The sequence below is a fragment of the Diceros bicornis genome, chromosome 6 (assembly GCF_020826845.1).
Source record: "Diceros bicornis minor isolate mBicDic1 chromosome 6, mDicBic1.mat.cur, whole genome shotgun sequence".
Taxonomy (NCBI): Eukaryota; Metazoa; Chordata; class Mammalia; order Perissodactyla; family Rhinocerotidae; genus Diceros; species Diceros bicornis.
This window is the reverse complement of record NC_080745.1, coordinates 16,430,241-16,448,911: the sequence shown is the minus strand read 5'-3', so window position 1 is coordinate 16,448,911 and position 18,671 is coordinate 16,430,241.

The following is an 18,671-nucleotide window of genomic DNA, read 5'->3' as shown; positions in this document are numbered from 1 at the left end:
ATAGCTCTGCTAACCTAAGGTTGTTAGTCCTGGTTGTAATGAGTGGCAGATCAGCCAGAAATTTAAGGAGAATACGTTGAAAATTAGGGAGCCATAGAAGGGTTAGATAAGCTCTACACACATCTTTGGAAAACAGGGAAACTATGCATGCACGTAGTGGGAAAGTAAAAGCCAGAACAGACCTGAGAATTGCCTGAACTTTGAATGTGCCCCCCTTTCCACACACAGATCTATTGCAGAGGGTGGAAGCCTTACATTTTGAGCATAGACTTACATGTGAGCACATACTCTTCTCCACTGTTGGCTGATAACTAAGCTATTCAGACAGCGAGGCAGCCCAAAGGAAGCCATCAGTGACCACGCATTGTCTGGGAGGCAGTCTATAGACAAGTCTAGGCAACTTAACAAACAAACAAACAAAGAAAACTCTCTTCATACAAAAATGTTTCAGCATCCACAGTTGCTACAATGTATTATCTCAAAGCTCCATTTTTTTCTAACAACAAAATATTATGACATGCAAAGAAACAGGAAAGTGTGACTCATACTCAGGGGGAAAAAAAGCAGTCAATAAAAACTGACTCCAAGTGGTCCCAGATGTTGCCTTGGGCAGGCAATGACTTCCAGCTATTATGTGTTAAAAGATAAAAGGAAATGGTGTTTAAAGAATTAAAGGAAAATATAATGACAGTAACAAATAAGATACGTTTATAATTATAATTTATAATTAATATAAATTATAAAAAATGATGCAATGAAAATTTTAACAGCTGATGTGAAAAAAATCATAAATAATTTCAAAATAATATTTGAAATGGAATAATCAGTGAACTTGATGATTGGGTTGTAGAAATGATCTGATTTGAAAAATAAAGAGAAAAATATTGCAGAAAAATGGACGGAGGCCCAGAGGCCTGTTGGACAACATGAAACACTCTATCTGGGCATACGTATGACCCTTCTCAACACTCAGGAAAAGGTGACTCTTTCCCTGCCTATGTCAATGGTCACCTATCCAGCATGACCAGTGATTCCCAGATGTCTTCTACTATAATTTCTTCATCTTTTTGTGGGTTTTTACAAAAAAATTTTAAAAAAATTAATGTCTTATTTTATTCAAGCATTACTTGTTCATTCTTCCTTTTTAATAATTATTATGTAAAAGTCTCACCATATGTCACTTGATACATTCTGTTCACCACTGACCACATTTACATTGCTTTTGCCTCACTTTGCCTCTGTTTTTTTTTTTTTTTAAGATTTTATATTCTTTAGAGCAGTTTTAGGTTCATGGCAAAATTGAGAGGAAAGTACAAAGATTTCCCATACACCCCTTGCTCCCACACATGCATAGCCTTCCCCATTATCAACATCCCCCTCCAGAGTGGTGCATTTGTTACAACTGATGAACCTACATTGACACATCATAATCATCCAAAGTCCATAGTTTACATTATGGTTCACTTTTGGTGTTGTACATTCTGTGGGTTTAAACAAATGTATAATGCCGTCTATCTATCATTATGGTATAATAAAGAGTATTTTCACTTTCCTAAAATCCCTCTGTGTTTCACTTGTTCTTCCCTCCCCACTCCCTAACCCCTGGCAACCACTGATGTTTTTACTATCTCCATAGTTTTGCATTTCCCAGAATGTCATATATTTGGAGTCATACAGTATGTAGTCTTTTCAGATTGACTTTTTTCATTTAGTAATATGCATTTAAGTTGCCTCCATGTCTTTTCACACCTCAATAGATCATTTCTTTTTAGCACTGAATAATATTGCATTTTCTGGATGTACCACAGCTTATTTATGCATTCACCTACTGAAGGTAATTTTAGTTTCTTCCAAGTTTGGGAAATTATGAATAAAGTTGCTATAAACATTCTTGTGCAAGTTTTTGTACAGAAATAAGTTTTCAACTCCTTTGGGTGAATACTGAGGAGTGTGATTGGTGGATCATATGGTAAGAGTACATTGAGTTTTGTCAGAAACTACCAAAATGTCTTCCAGAGTAGCTGTGCCATTTTGCATTCCCATCAGCAGTGAATGGGAGTTCCTGTTGCTCCACAATCTCACTAGCATTTGGTGTCATCAGGGTTCCAGATTTTGGCCATTCTAATACATGTACAGTGCTATGTCATTGTTGTTTTGATTTGTGATTCCCTGATGACATATGATGGAGAGCATCTTTCATATGCTTATTTCACATCTGTATATCTTCTTTGGTGAAGTGTCTTTTAAGATCTTTAGTCCATTTTTTAATTGTGTTGTTTGCTTTCTTGTTGGTGGGATTTAAGAATTCTTTGTATATTTTTAACTTTATTTTATGTATGTATGTATGTATGTATGTATGTATTGAGGAGGAAGATTTGCCCTGAGCTAACATCTGTGCCAGTCTTCCTGTATTTTGTATGTGTGTTGCCACCACAGCATGGCTGACAAGTGGTGTAGATCCACACCTGGGATCTGAACCTGTGAACCCGGGCTGCTGATGCAGAGTGCGCTGAACTTAACCACTATGCCAGGAGGCCAGCCCTGAGAATTCTTTGTATATTTTGGATAACAGTCCTTTATCAGATATGTTTTTGCAAATATTTTCTCTCAGTCTGTGACTTGTCTTCTCATTCTCTTGACATTGTCCTTCACAGAGCAGAAGTTTTTAAATTTAGCGAAGTCCAGCTTATCGATTATTTCCTTCATGTATCATGTCTTTGGTGTTTTATCTAAAAAGTGTTCACCATACCCCACTTGCTCTAAGTTTTCTCCAATGTTATCTTCTAGGAGTTGTACAGTTCTGTATTTTACATTTATGTTTGTGATCCATTTTGAGTTAATTTTTGTGAAAGTGCAAGGTCTGTGTTTAGACTCATTTCCCTTTTTGTGTATGTCCAGTTGTTTTAGCACCATTTGTTGAAAAGACTAAACTTGCTGCATTGTATTGCATTTGCTTCTTTGTCAAAGATCAGTTGAATATGTTTATGTGAGTCTATTTCTGTGCTCTCTATTTTATTCCATTGGTCTATTTGTCTATGTTCTCACCAGTACCACACTATCTCTATTACTTTGGTTTTATAGTATGTCGTGAGGTCAGGTGGTGTTGGTCCTCTAACTTTGTTCTTCTCCTTCAATATTGTATTGGCTATTCTGGGTCTTTTGTCTCTCTATATAAACTTTAGAATCAGTTTGTCAATATCCATAAAATAACTTGCTGAGATTTTGATTGGGATTATACTGAATCTATAGATCAAGTTTGGAAGAACTGACATCTTAACAATATTGACTCTTCCTACCTAGGAACATGGAGTATCTCTCAATTTATTTAGTTTTTCTTTTTCAATTTCATTCATGAGAGTTTTATGGTTTTCCTCATATAAATCTAGTACATATTTTGTTAGAGTTATACCTAAGTATTTCATTTTTGGAGAGGGCTTACATAAATGGTATTGTTTTTAATTTCAAATTCCACTTGTTCATTGTTGGTATATAGTAAAGTAACTGACTTTTGCATATTAACCTTGTATCCTGCAGCCTTGCTGTAATAGCTTATCAGTTCTAGGTGATTTTGTTGATCTTTTTGGATTTTCTACATAGAAAGTCACGTCATCTGTGAACAAATACAGTTTTTATTTCATCCTTCCCAATCTGTATACTTTTTATTTCCTTTTCTTATCTTATTGCCTTAGCTAGTACTTCTGGTATGATGTTGAAAAGGAGTGGTAAGAGGAGACATCCTTGCCTTCTTCCTGATCTTAGTGGGAAAGCTTCTAGTTTCTCACCATTAAGTACGATATTAGCTTTAGTTTTTTTGTAGATATTCTTTATGAAGTTGAGGAAGTTTCACTCTGTTTTGAGTTTACTGAGAGGTTTTATCATTAATGAGTCTTGAATTTTGTCAAATGCTTTTTCTGCATCTATTTGTATGATCGTCTGATTTTTCTGTTATAGCCTGTTGATGTGATGGATTACATTAACTGATTTTCCAATGTTGAACCAGACTTGTGTGTCTGGGATAAATTCCACCTGGTTGTGGTATACATTTCTTTTTATACATTGTTGGATTTGATTTACTAATATTTTGCTGAGTATTTTTGAATCTATGTTCATGAGAGATATTGGTCCGAAGTTTTCTTTTCTTGTAATTTCTTTGCCTGGTTTTGGTATTAGGGTAATTCTGGCTTCATAGAATGAGTTAGGAAATATTCCCTCTGCTTCTGTCCTCTGAAAGAGATTATACAGAATTGGTATAATTTCTTCCTTAAATATTTGCTAGAATACACCAGTGAAACTTAGCAGGTTTTTTAAGTGCTTTCTCGTGAAGCACAAACTGGAGAATTGAACTTTATACTAGAGAAACATTCTGTGGGAATCTTTTTGAAATGATTATCTACCTACCTCTATTTCCTTTCCTTTGTTCCATGTTCTTCAAGATTGAGGAATACTGAGGCATCAGTGTGGTTTTCGTTGGGTATTTATCATTTCCTCCCCTTTCCTGGTGCCTTAAGAAAAGGGAGTGGGCAGAAATAGTTATCTTACAAGTCATCCCTAGGTAGATTTGAGATGGCCATGGTTGGAGAAGGGCTGGATAAGGAGAGAGGAAACCTTTTTTTTTTCTTTCTTTCCTAATAAGAATGTAGCTTGTCTGTTTTACTGTACTGCTTGCCTTTTTAAGCTCTTAAATCACCTGGGGAGAAGAAAATATTCAGAGAATTAAAATATTTTAAAAATATATACAAGTTCCATTACTCAATATAAAAAAGTTAATATTTATTTTTTGTTTAGAAGGTTTTGAATTAGTGTGCAAATAGCATTATAACCGGGAACTTAATGTTGTTTTTAAAACATAGAGAAAATTTTTTCTGTTATGTTATATAAGGAAACACCAAACTAACTTTATTACAAAGTTTGCTGTGGCCAAATTTGTGTTTAGACCTCAGAGGTTTCACTCAATTGTAATTAAAAACATTAAATTTATTCTTTAAAAAAACACCACTTCACACCTATGAGATTGATAAAAGTACTTTCAAGTCTGAGAGTGCCAACTATTGGCAAATAAATCTTGAAATGGGAGCACTTGTACTCTACAGTAGGAATGTAAACTTTTATAACCACTTGGAAAATGGTACAACAGTATCTAATTAATGAGAAGACCCACTTACAGCTCTCTATGACCCAGCAGTTCCTCTCCTGGTTACATAACTTGGAAAAACACCTGTACACATACTCAAAAGAAACATAAAATACTGGCACCAGTATTTCTGAGAGCATAATATTGGAGCCAGCGGAAATGCCCATCAGCAAAAGAAATTGTAACTAAATTTTGACGGACTCTTTTTATATAACATTTTCCCAGCAATGAAAACAAATGAATTAGACCTACAATTATCAGCAACCATAGATCTAATAAACATAACAGTGAGTAAAAAAGCAGGTTTCATAACTGTATGTACAGAATGATTCCATTTACAAAATGTTTAAAAATACGCAAAACAAGTTTATACATTCTGAAGGTATACACACACATGTGACAAAACATAAAAGAATAAAAGGAATGACGAATAAATTATTCAGAAGAGGGGTTACCTCTAGGAGAGGGGATGGAATGATAGCGAGGATGGGTACACAAAAGGCTGCAACAATATTAGCAATGTTTTATTTATCAATCTGAATAGTTAATACACAAATGTTTAGAGGGCTGGACGTGGCATAGCGGTTAAGTGCGCACGCTCGCTGCTGGTGGCCCAGGTTCGGATCCCAAGTGGCAACCGACACACCGCTTGTCAGGCCATGCTGTGGCGGCGTCCCATATAAAGTGGAGGAAGGCAGGCACGGATGTTAGCCCGGGGCCAGTCTTCCTCAGCAAAAAAGGGGAGGATTGGCATGGATGTTAGCTCAGGGCTGATCTTCCTCACACACACACAAAAAAAGTACATAAATGTTTATTTTATTATTATTTACACCTTTTGTAGACCTGGAACCCTATAAAATTTTACAAAAGAAAACCTCTCCTATGTAATCCAATTACCTTAGAATTTGAAGCAGAGCTACTTAAAAATATTGATAAAGTTTCAGTTTATGCACAAAATTGAAAGTATTGAGAAACCCAAAGTTTTAGTGAAAGACAAAAGTTAAATAATTTCTAACCTAGGGGGCACCAAACACATGGCAAATTGTTTCTACTTCATTATTTCAATAGCAATGCTGATAAACAGAATTTCCTACCATTCTCTTTCAGGACATCACCTCCCAGAACTTCTGTGAGAAATTTTAGTGATATTAGTGTTTTTATTAAACATTCAGTTTTGTTAGAATATGCCCTATTTTTTATGTCCTGTAACAATATCATTTGTGACTTCATTAACTGATGGGTGCTATTGGAGCCCCGAAAACAATGTACTAAAAATAAGTAACTTGGGAATAGAATTCAGATATAATAAAGGTTTTAAAGGAGACCAAGAATTGTTGTGATACTATTAAGACCATATGTTTCAAAATATTGGAAATAATGAGAAAATAAAAAGTAGCGTTTAATCTGTACACCAGTTTACTAAAAATATTGTATAGAAATAGAAGAGCACGTATCATGAACCTCTAAGTTAAAACATGCATCTTGGTTCATATAGCCATCACTCTTCCAGCCCCATTAATGACCTTCAAGCTATAAGAAGATCTGGCAACACTGGACCTTCATTGCCATAAGGTAATAAGTGGTTGGAGCTGGATAGAGTCTGCCCCTTCAGATGGGGTGTGCATTCTCCCTTCATCACACTCTTTACCAACTCCAACTGCTTAAATCCATGGTGCTCAAACTTCAGCTTGAATCAGAATTACCTGTAGGGCTTGTTAAACTATAGATCACAGGATCCTACCCCAGAGTTTTGATTTAACAGGCCCGAAGGGAGTCTGAGAATTGGCATTTCTAAGTTCCAAGTAACCAACAGCCCGCAGCAGTCTGTTCCATTTATCTACCTTTGCTACCCAATCCCTCCTGGAATTTAAGTTTGTGGCTTCTAGTCCAGACTATACAGAAAATGCAAGAGTTTACAAATAATTTACCTTTTTAATATATTAGAATAGTTAGCCCTATAGTAATGCTGTTTCTACTCATTAAGTGTTTCAGTATACTTTCCTGAGTGGTAGAAAAAAAAAGTGAAGTTATTCCCTATATTTCAGAGTAACAACCTAGGAGCGGGTCTCATATATTGTACATTACCCACGTGTGCACTGAGGAGGGAGAAAGGATGAAGAACCCTTGGCTTTTCAATGCTATACTCTATATGCTCTAAGGGTAGGCTGTGTTTGGGAATTTGTACAAGTAATTCAAGTTCTTTTCCTCATGGAAAATTGGGGATAATATTATGCTCTCATATATACCACTGAAGAGATTAAAAGAGATCATGTGGGCCCATATTGGAACTCAATGCATATTAGTTCCCATTTCCCACTTCTCCTCTCTTCTGGTTGAAGTGGAGGGAATTTTGGAAAATATCATAGGGGATATAACAGTTGAACAGCATTTTGCCTTAGAGGACAGGGAGGATTGGGATTTGCCAATGGATTTATTTCCAAAGTTTACACCGTACAGTCCTCTCCTCTCTCCCTTCCTCCCCATAGAAGTGAGGAAATTTGGAGACAGAGGGTGACTCTCTTTAACTTTCAGTAGCCTCTAAGAAAGGGAGTACACTACAGCTCAATGTTGTCTGAGACAATTGCCTATGATAGTGGAGAGGTTCTATACCTGTGCTATTAACATAGTCACCATTAACTATGTGTGGTTTTTGAGAACTTAAATCATGCGGGCTGGGCCAGTGGCGTAGCGGTTAAGTTCACGCGTTCTGCATCGGAGGCCTGGGGTTCACTGGTTCAGGTCCTGGGCACAGACCTACTCAATGCTCATCAAGTCGTGCTGAGGCAGCTTCCCATAGAGATGAGCTACAACTCTATAACTATGATATAGACCTATGTACTGGGGCTTTGTGGAGAAAAAAGAAAAAAGTAAGATTGGCAACGGATGTTAGCACAGGGCCAATCTTCCTCAAAAAAAAAAAAGAACTTAAAGTGTGCCTAGTTTGGCTGAGGAACTGAATTTTTTAGTTAAATTTAAATGTAAATAGCTACATGGGGCTAGTAGCTATTGTAGTGGGGAGTGCAGATCTAGAATTTAAGGCACATTGGCTAGGTCTAGATTCAAATCCTGGTTCTTCTAGCTCTAGAATCTCATGCAAATTACTCCTTGAATGCAACCCTACTCCCCACCCCCATATGGTTGTCAAGAGGAAGAAATGAGGTTATGGATGTAAAGTGTTGAGCACCGTATCCAGCACACAGCAAGTGCTCAATAAATACCAACTGCCATTCTAATACCAATTGCCAGTTTGAATATTGATAGTTTCTTATTCAGCACTGTCCGTGAAAGGAAAGTAAGTGAATTTTGTGGAAATATTATCCAGCAAGTTCTTTAGATTATACGCGGTTGATTGTGTGTGAAGATTTGAGGAATCTACCTCAGAGCTTTGTCATCCAGACATTTAACAGATAATTGAGATGTCTTTAAACTGCTGGATCCTGCCCTTTGTAATTGTTTTGAAAAAAATACTTGCGTCCTGTAGATTTATGGTAGGGGTTAATGTATACAATAAAACTGATTTTGCATGAACTAGTTTGAGAATATGCTTATTCACTCATAACTGCCAAGCCAGTGCCCTGCCAGGAAACTTCTAGATTTATTACATAGTATGAACTTGTGTTTTCTACCTTTTGAGTCTGTGTGTGTGTGATGACATTGAAGTGGATGGAGCAACTATCCTGAGAGCAGGAGAGCCATGGGGGTTTTACCTCAGACCACTTGAGTCGTGTTGAGAGGGGTAATTGTTAGTCTGTATGTCTCAGTTTCCTTATCTAACAAAGAGACAAAACACGCCACAGTGCTGACTGCTTTTGAGAAATATGGAGGCCATTCATAAATCATGAGAACAAGGTAGATGGAGCCTTAATGAAAATAAAGTGAGTAATAGAAAAAGAAGGTGCAATATATTTTATTCAACTCTCCCGTGTGGCCCTGTGGATAGATTCTTCCCAAGAGAGAGTAGAATAGTAGATCATGTTAGCTGCAGATGTGAAACGAATGTAGCTTCTAGCTGAATATTTTCCCTGGCTTTACCCATCTGAAGCACAGATGTTTTATAAATCTTCTTTATATTAAGACTGAGATAACCCAACTAGGTTTAAAAATGATCACATTTTTCAAATTGTGCTGTTTCCCAAGCAGTGTACTCTGGGAAGAGAGTTGGCTTCAGAAGATAATTCCTAACCTGATCCCTGCGGCTCCCAATCCAATAGCCTCTAGGAACCTGAGTGTAGCCAGACCACCTCCTGATACAGAGGAAGCAGGTACAGGTCCCACACTTGGTGCCAAAGTCTCCTGAGGGATGGCACCTCCTTTCACACAGGGAAAATGAGGAGACTTGGCCATAAACAGCTTCAGGGAAAAGCAGGTTAAAATGAAACCCCTATGAGCAAATTTTTCCCCTGCTCTCATGAGTCAAAAATCTGCCAAGGCCTGGATCTTCCAGGTCTGGCTATGAAGAACCCGCATTGGACCAGCCACTACTTGGGCCTATTGGTGCCATATGCATCTGCAAGACTTAGGAGAAAATAAATTGTCTATCAGTCTACCTGGCAGCATCTTTATCTGCCAAGAAAGTCCTCTGATGTTGACATGAAATGAAGCCACAGACTGAGCTCAGTTCTAGGTTGCTCTGGTACCAGCTGACTTTTATGGTGCTGCTGCCCCTTCTGAAGCACTTTCCTCCTGGGCCCTCAGTATCATGGTCTAAAGTCTCTTCCACTAAATAAGCAACTCTCCTGCACTTGACAAAGGAGCACAGATTGGCTCAAGTGATTTGCATGGGAATATCTATGCTTTGGAAGAGAAACTTTCTCCCTTGATGACAGGAACGTGATCTTGTACACATTGTGCTAAGGACATAATAGTCCAAAAACTATATTTGGAATTACTCAGTTTTAAATAGCCTTAGCTGGAGACTGGTACCTGTCCAGTCTGAAATGTGGTACAGCAAGCCAGGGGCATGTTTTCAGTCTGACCTCCAGCTGGAGCAAACTCAGTGCCCAGGCCTGCACATCTGATGGTGCAGCCCATTTCCCCAGGTTTTCTGGGACTGACTGCAGGAACATAAGCATGTGATCACTCAAGCACATACACACAGACACAACTGGCCTGCTCGCAAAAAAAGATAAGCAACAACCCAGCACCATCGAGATCCACAGAAAAAAGAATATTTTTCCACAAAAAGTAACAAGGTCTTCAGAACTGCAGCACTTGGTCTACTCTGCCAAACAGGAACCTGAACAGGAAACTGTCTCAACATCTGCATTCAGGTTAATGGTTCACCATTCACGTCTAGGTTTACCCCAAACCCAGGGCTTTCCCAAACAAAAGAATAAACTCCCACATGGGCATTTTGGAAGCAGGAAACAACCTCAACTTCTTAAAGGCATTCCCAGTCTCTACTCACCAAAGTCTCAAAAGGTCTTGTAGTCAGTTTCCTGGATTCACATACCCTTATGAACATGATTGAATCGATGTGCAAAATAGACCCAGACATTTGATCAAGGTCATCTAGCCTTGGCCAGAAACAAGTTATTTTGACTCCAAATCCAGTGGGGTATTCCCCCCAACTTTACAACCTGCCTTATATTGTGCCTGATGACTGCTATGATTTCCTCATCAGTGGAGATTCACGATCTCGTGATGCCAAAGCTGGAAGCCACCAGCAACCTCTCTTCCCAGCTGCCCCTCATTTTATACAGGGGACTAGAGTCGCAGGAGATCCCATGGTTTGGGCAAGTCCACAGAGAAAACCAGCAACAGAAAAATGACCAGAACGAGGCCCAGGAATCACAGTCCAGGCCTCTGACTCGTTTTAGGCATCTCCACTCATATTCATCTTAACTTTTAGTTTTTGGAAAAACAAAATGGAGTCAAAGCTGCCAAAAGTCTATCCCTTTAGGCGAAGTTTTGTTTCTCCAAAGTGATAAGAATATCAGTTTGCAACAAGCATTTGACATTCAGAGGCCTTGAAGATCCAGTGAATTACTAAAAACAACACTAATTTTTGCTGCTTTTTAATAAAATTTTTTATCTTACAAACAAGAATTTAAATAGTGCTGACCAGTTCAAGGTTCCAAACAAGGCAAACTCTGTTAATGAGAGGAATGTGAGTGAACTATGGCCGCAGTGGTAAAGCACAAGGGTCTTCCCAAATTTTAAGATGCAATATCTAATCTTAAAAATACATGTTAAAATCATCCTGCTTGCCTTTTTCATTTGTTTAATTGGTACTTTCTTCCTTCCTCTTTTGTATGCAAAGTTAGAAGCTCATATGGGCTCAGGTGAGAAAAACAGGGATGAGACTAAGCAGTAAACTCTCCATGGTCCGGCTGGACTTGTTTGTGGTGGTTCTGTGCTTTAGAAGTATCTGGCCAGCTACAAAACAATACCCATGCCCGGGTGCCACCCTGTAGACAAAGCCCTGGCATGGATATCTTTAAAAGCTCACCCCAGTGAAGTTAATGTGCAGCCATTGTGGACAATCACCAAGCCAGAGTCACACATTTTCTCTTTCTACTTCTCACATTTGCTATGGTCCTGCCATGAGCCAAGACCTGTGGGGCATGCTGAGGATAGAGATATGAACCCCAAAAGTTCCTACAGGTCATTGTGGTTGAACAAATGGTGTAGCCCATAGGACTGAGAAAGATGGTTGTGGTAACCTTTCAAATCCACTCTTCCAAATTCGAGGTCTGCTGAGTCTTCTGTCTATTATGTTCAGTTCCTTCTAGAACCAGGGCTTTGCTGCATTTCTCTCTCCAGACCTACTGCCAGAAGGTACCCTAGCATCAGCCAGGCCTGCATCCAGCAGCTAGCTCTGCCGCCTTAGTTTCCTCATCTGTAAATCATGGTGCCACTAGCATCTGCCTTTACGCTTCTGGTGAGGATTAAGTGCTCAGCCCAGTGTGAGTGAAAACTAAACAAACACCAGCTAATTTTAATCAAGTGGCCCTTTGCATTAAAATGACCTTGTTCTCCTCACTGCTCAGAAGAATCCAGAACACATTGACTCATCATCCCTTTCTATAATTTGGCTTTCACTTCTTTAAGGTGTGCAGGATCCATCAGGGGTCTTCTTTCGATGTGTTGTCCTCTTGGATGAGAACATCCATCTGGTTTCTGGAAGCCCCAAGGGTCTGGAGACCCTTCCTATTTGAATTCCAGAGTCTTGGACCTCTGAGTGGGTAGGATTACAGCGGATTGCATTTTCTTCTTTTTAATCACAGGTTTTGTAGTCTGGAAGGAGCCTTAATGGTCATATTTTAATGCTCCACCCACACAGGATTCCCTCTGACAATGATTGAACAGTCTGTCCTTGAAAATGTAAAGTGATAGAAGATTCCTTGCTTCACAAAGTAAACTCATCTCATTACAGGTCAATGCTAATTGTTCTTTTTTAAAAAAAGTTCTTCTTTGTATTGAGCAAAATCTGTCTCCCCATAGCATCTCTCCTCTGATCCTAGTTCTTCCATCTTACTTTCAAAGATCATGCTGATGTCGGAATGACAGATAAGTTCCATCTCAGTTTCTGTTGATCTGGCGGTGGCTGCCTGGAGTGTGGTGATGAGGGCTATACTAGGTCTGACTAGAGCAGGTAGAAAGCAGTTGTTTTGTCTTCCTTTGTCTCAGGATAGTCCATAATATTTGACACCCAATTTCTGTTTTAGGAGAGTCTTTTCACTTTGTTGATTTCCTCATTTTACCTTCAGTTTCTCCATTCAGGCCTCGGACACAATTTTGTATCCTGTTCTGTCGTCCACTGCATTCTCTCCCTCTCCCTACTTTGACACGTCTGCAAATGTGATCAGCCTGGTGTCAACATTCTCGTCCAAGACACTGAGAAGTTGCCAGGTTTATCTTCCGGGCTTTCCATCAGCACCCTCTCCCCACACCATGCTTTTTACACCACTCTTAGGCTCTTAACTAGCTCCAAGGTAAGATTCCAGCCAATGCCTTTGTAAATTATAACCCTTCCAGTGGTGTTTGCATTTTAATAAAGGGCTCTGGAGGCCCTAATATTGTTATTTCAGGCAGAAGCACGAGAATTGAAAAGCACCGAGACCAGCGAGAAGACTGGGTCAGGTAGATTGTACAGCCAGTTGGGAGCAGAGCCAGGACAGCTTATGTGCAAAGTTGCAAGTTCCAACAGGGCGCTGAAATGTGTCTGTGAGCAGTGGGCAAGCTTTCCAGGTTCATGAGATGAGTCAGGTGGTCTAAATGGTCTCCAACTCCCCTTCTAGTTCTGCTCAGCTGGATGCTCCCTGCTGAGGTGGTCTTCCCAAGTCTTCACACAGGTCCCATTCCTATGTGTGTGTAAAGTAGGGTTGGCAGGGGCGTCTTTGAGCACCCCTCAACCCCACCAACTGGAGACCTGCCCCTGGGTGCATTTCTGTTTTTGATGTGATGATGTTGTTGTCCTGGTCCTAACCACACCCTACTTGTGACGGCAAGATAATCGAGCACGACTCCATGCCCATCTTCCAGCCCTGGAGGTGGAAGCACCAGATATTGCAGAATTTCCACCCTTCTCTGGGGAGCTGCTTTGCTAAGGACTGTCAGTCTTCCTCTTTGTGAAACCAGGGTGACCTGCCCTAATTATCTGCACTATATTTTAGTTGTAATTTCAGCTACAAGAGGAGAGAAAACCCTAGATTAACAATTAGGCATGACTATTTTTTAAATTATTTCTAACTCACAAAGCACCAGCCTTTGGATAGCCTCAACCCAGAGGTTCAAGTCTATAACTAGTTTTATCGAAGACAAGAGTGTGGTGTAAGCAGACAACTGTGCTCTGAAAATTAGGAGGCCCGGGTCTAATCTCAGCACCAAAATTTAACAGCGATCTAGAGCCCAGGCTCTAAGCCTGGAGCTATGGAGAGGAGGAGTCCAAGCCATGCTGAACAGAGATTAGAGACTAAAGCAAATACCAGGCCAAAAGGGAGGAGAGGAACTGAAACCAAGGCCCAAGACACTGGTAACATGCCAGGGAAACCACACCCTCCTGGAAAGGTCACATCTATGGGAAAGTGGGAGCAAAAAGGCAACAGTTACATTCGAGCCAAGAAAAGATGGAGAAATATACAAGCTGCTTCAGGCCTGGGTCTCTGGTAACCTCACGACTGTGGAGGCCATGATCTTCCCGTTGTCCACAATGTACAAAGCCCCCTCCTCATGAAAAGGACAGACCCCTTGATGTCACAGAGTCACGCTTGCCATTCATGTGACTCTGGGAAAGTCACTTAACCTTCCAAGCCACAGTCAACTCATTTGGAAAATGAGGAGAGTGGGCCAGAAATTGTATTCCCTCTGCATCCCTAAAATGACTCTAATTCTATGAAAGGAACGTTCAAGTATATTAGCACGGCAAAACATATATTTAAGTAAAATTTAATTAAAATATAGTACTAAGTCACCATGGAGTTTATTCTGGGTGCATAATCCAGTTGCTTTTTGGATCACCAAGTCTCAGTAGAGCATTAAAGTGATCCGGGGAATCCACATGGCTAAGAGCAGCTGAGGATCTAGAGAATCTATGCCGTGAAGCTATTCAGTTCAATTCGTAATGAAATCATTGCTTATTTTGGGGATCCAGGGCCAGGATGAAGGGAACACATGCTGATGTTGATGGCAAGGTAAGTGTGCTTAGAACTGTGCAAGATTTTTCCCAGAAATCAAAATAATTCATCTTGGAACACTCCTCTGAAAGAAATTTGGGGTATTTAGAGTAAAAATACTCTAAATTTGGCCAAAGTGTACAGTCAGAATTTTTCTGCTGCCAAGTGTGAAACCGTCCTGAGATCTGGGCGGGAGTAGAGACTGTTCCATGGCTGCTCATTTGTTCTCTTCTTGTAACCCCTCTGCTTCCTAATGAAAAACAGAGACTGATGCAGTAGGATTGGGTGTGACAAGCTCATGCACATAGAATTAAGATTATTTCAGAATTCAAAGAGCTCTTAGAGAACAGAACACTGATGCCCCTTTGGTCAGGGAAAAGGAGTAAAAAACCCAGGAAGCCTGCATATCAACAGCAGAGTCAAGGGGCCAGAGCCACAAGGGAAATGCCTCTCACACCTAGAGGTTTCAGAGGACACTGGGGCACTATTGCTTGGACATGGGGTAGAATCAGAACAGTAGCCCTTAACTTAGCCAGGTCAGAAATGATATTTTCCCCAAAGCCTTTATATCTACTTGGAATTAGTTATCTTTCTAAACTCTTCTTTATTATCCAGTATAATTTTTCTAATAAAAAATACATCTTCCATAAGGAAAAATTTGCAAAAAATATAAAAAGCGTTAGAAGAATCAGCTATATATTCAGAGAAAAACTTCAAGATGCAATACTATAGATATTCTTTGAGGAGATTTGGAAATTAAGTACGATTGTGTTTTCTTAACTAGAATTTAGCATGTCATGTTTCTCAGTATAGTCTGTATTTTTTCTGTGTCACCGAATCGTTTTAACATGTTCAAATATTGATCCTACACTTGCCTCTCTATATTCATCCCAAATTCCTTCTCTTTTCTTTATTCTTTTCCTTTTCTATTTTAAGGTGGATCTTCATTACAGGATTTTTCTCATTGATCATTTCTGATGCATTAAAAAACCTCAGGAATTTTGTGTATCCGTTTTGTATTTAGCCACCAGGCAGAATTTTATTATTAACTCAAATACAGCAGCTAATTATTATAGGTTTTCAGCATATGTGAATGATGTATTTGTCTCCTTCTTTCCAAAGATCATAACCTTTAAGCTTCTTGTCATTTGTAATGGCTAGAACTCTTTTTTAGCCATTATTATTTTGTCTTTAAGTGACCTATCTCTGAAATTATACCACTGTGTTATATAATTGATTTGAATATTGCTCTCAAGTGAGTATTTGCTACCAATTTAATGAATGTCTCCATTTATTCAGTTTCTCTAAATTTTTAAAAATAGTGTTAAATCAATAATGGATATTAAATCTTATCAAATGCTTTCTTCACATCTACTGCAATAATTACATGGTTTTTTTCTTCCTGTTTAATTTCCTGCTATGATGTACTATATTCTTTTCCCCCCGTATTGTCTTCCTTAAAATATTGGGATAAATACTTTTATTAGTGTAGACTATTTTCTGTAACAAAAACTGCAAATTCTCAGTGGCTTAATGCAATAAAGTCTTATTTCTGCTCTCCCGTGCTGGTTGGTGAGGGGCTCTGCTTCACTCAGGAGCCCAGCCTCTTCCTTTATTGGTGCCACCATCTTCCAGGGGCCCAGAGTCCTTTCTGGATCCCCTGACTCTGGCCATTGGACAGGGAAGAAAGAGAGCATGGAGGATGGGGCACCCACTGCTGTAGTTGGTAACACTCCTTATCACACTCATATTCTATTGGTGAGAACTAGTCACATGGTTCCATCTAAGATACAAGGGAGGCTGGGAAGTGCAGTGTAGCTGTGTGTACAAGTGGAAAAGGAAGCGGGATTTGATTAACATGTGACATGATCTCTTGTACAACTTTCATAGTATGTATTATTCTTTGAAATATCTGCTGGATTCTATTCCTAGTATTCCATTTAGAGCATTGCATATGGATTCAAAAACAAGATTGGCTAGTTGATTTTCTCTGTTTGTGATATCTTTGTAAGATTTTGTTACTAGCCACCATTTGCAATGCTTTCACCTTCCCTTCCCAAGTTATTTTTCTATGCTCTGAAATACTGTATGAAGTATCTAGATTATTTGTTTCAGAACTCTTCTTCTTTTCAATTTTTTTCTATGTTGGAACTTTATATCCAGATTGCGATTACTGTTCAAATGTTACTATTTTACACAATTAATCATTATTTCATACACTTTCAAAAAGAATTATTTAGACTGAGCTGTAGTTAAACAAGTGAGTTTCATCCTTTTCCACTAATGCTTATTGTGAAGTTCCTACGGAAATTCCAGTATAAGGATTCATTTCCCAGTCAGCTGGTGTGTTCTGCTTTGATTATTTTCATGATTTTGAGGGACTTTTCATAAGTGAAAATGTAAGTTTCTTGCACAATTAGACAATTCGTCTAGGCATTTGTTGTTATTAGTGCCACCAAGTGAATTTTGGCTCCTGGTAACCCTGTGTACAGCAGAGCTGAACCCAGCCTGGTCTTTTTGCACCATCCTCTCACCTTCTGGCACTATATCAGACACTGCTCCACTGCTACTCATAGGATTTTCATGGCCAATTTCTCAGAAGTGGGTGCCCATGTCCTTCTTCCAGTCTGTCTAGTCTGGAAGCTCCGCTGAAACCTGTCCACCGTGGGTGACCCTGCTGGTATTTGAAATCCACGTGGCATAGCTTTCAGCAGCACGGCAACATGCAGCTGCCACAGTATGACCACCGACAGAAGGGAGGTGTGGTTTCCTGACCGGGAAATGAACCTGGTCCATGGCAGTGAGAATGCCGAATCTTAACCACTAGACCACCATGTCTAGGCATAGATTCTTCTAATTCTTTTACCACGATCTTTCCCCTTAAAACTAGACTCTTTTCAAATGTCTTTTGTCAGAATTTCCAAGTTTGATGCCAGCCTAGCTTTTTGTTCCATTAGTATTTTCTTCTGCCTTTTCTTTATTCTCTCCTCCTTCTTCTCCTCCTGTTCCCACTTCCTTTCTCTCCCCTTTCCTTCTCTTTCTGCTGCTTCTTTTGTTTTTCTTGGATGCTTTTGGGATTTTTTTATCCTTGAAATTAAAAAAATATATATATCCTAAGGAAATGCTCAGGTACAGGATTATTTGAATTAGTTTTGCTGGTGCTTAGTGAACTTTTTTGGACTCAGGTTTCTGTAGTTCAGCTAAGTTGTCCTTGATTGTTTCTTTTATCATCACTTCAACTGCATTTGTTTTGTTTTCTCTTTATGGGTTTCCTGTTAAATATATAATCAATCTTCTGGATCCTTCTTCCATCTCTTTGTCAATTGAATATAACAGAAAATTATAAAAATTTCAGAAAAAAGTTTCTGAAAATCCAGAGGGAGTTCATCCTTCAGGCAAGAAACGAGGAGTCCCTGACAGTGTTTCTGTCAATTTCCTTGGCTCTAGAGTCCTCCTTGTGTTGTCTGCATCTCCAGGCTGGCTTCTTGCATGGTATCAAGAGGGCTTCCAGCAGCCTTCAAGTTATATACTTCCTCATTCACATGCAGGCTCCTCATTTCCCACAGTTACTGAACAGAAATCCTGATCTCCCTGGTCAATTAACACTGAATTACATGCTCTGCACAGAAATAATCATGGTGGAATGAAAGATGTGGTTAGTGGCAAGTCCATATCATCCACACCGGCAGGCACTGTCTCCCTCAAAACTCTCTCATCTTTACTCTAATTTTCATATATTTATATCCCTTTGATTTCTGGATAAATTTCTCAAGTTAATTCTCTCTCAGACTCAGTAAGTTCTCTGTGATTGTGGAGGTGATGGCAGTGGATTATCCTTCTCATTTCCATACAAATTTTAAAAATATATAGATTATTACTCCTTCAGGAATACTGGTACTGGTTATGTAGATTCAACATCTTTT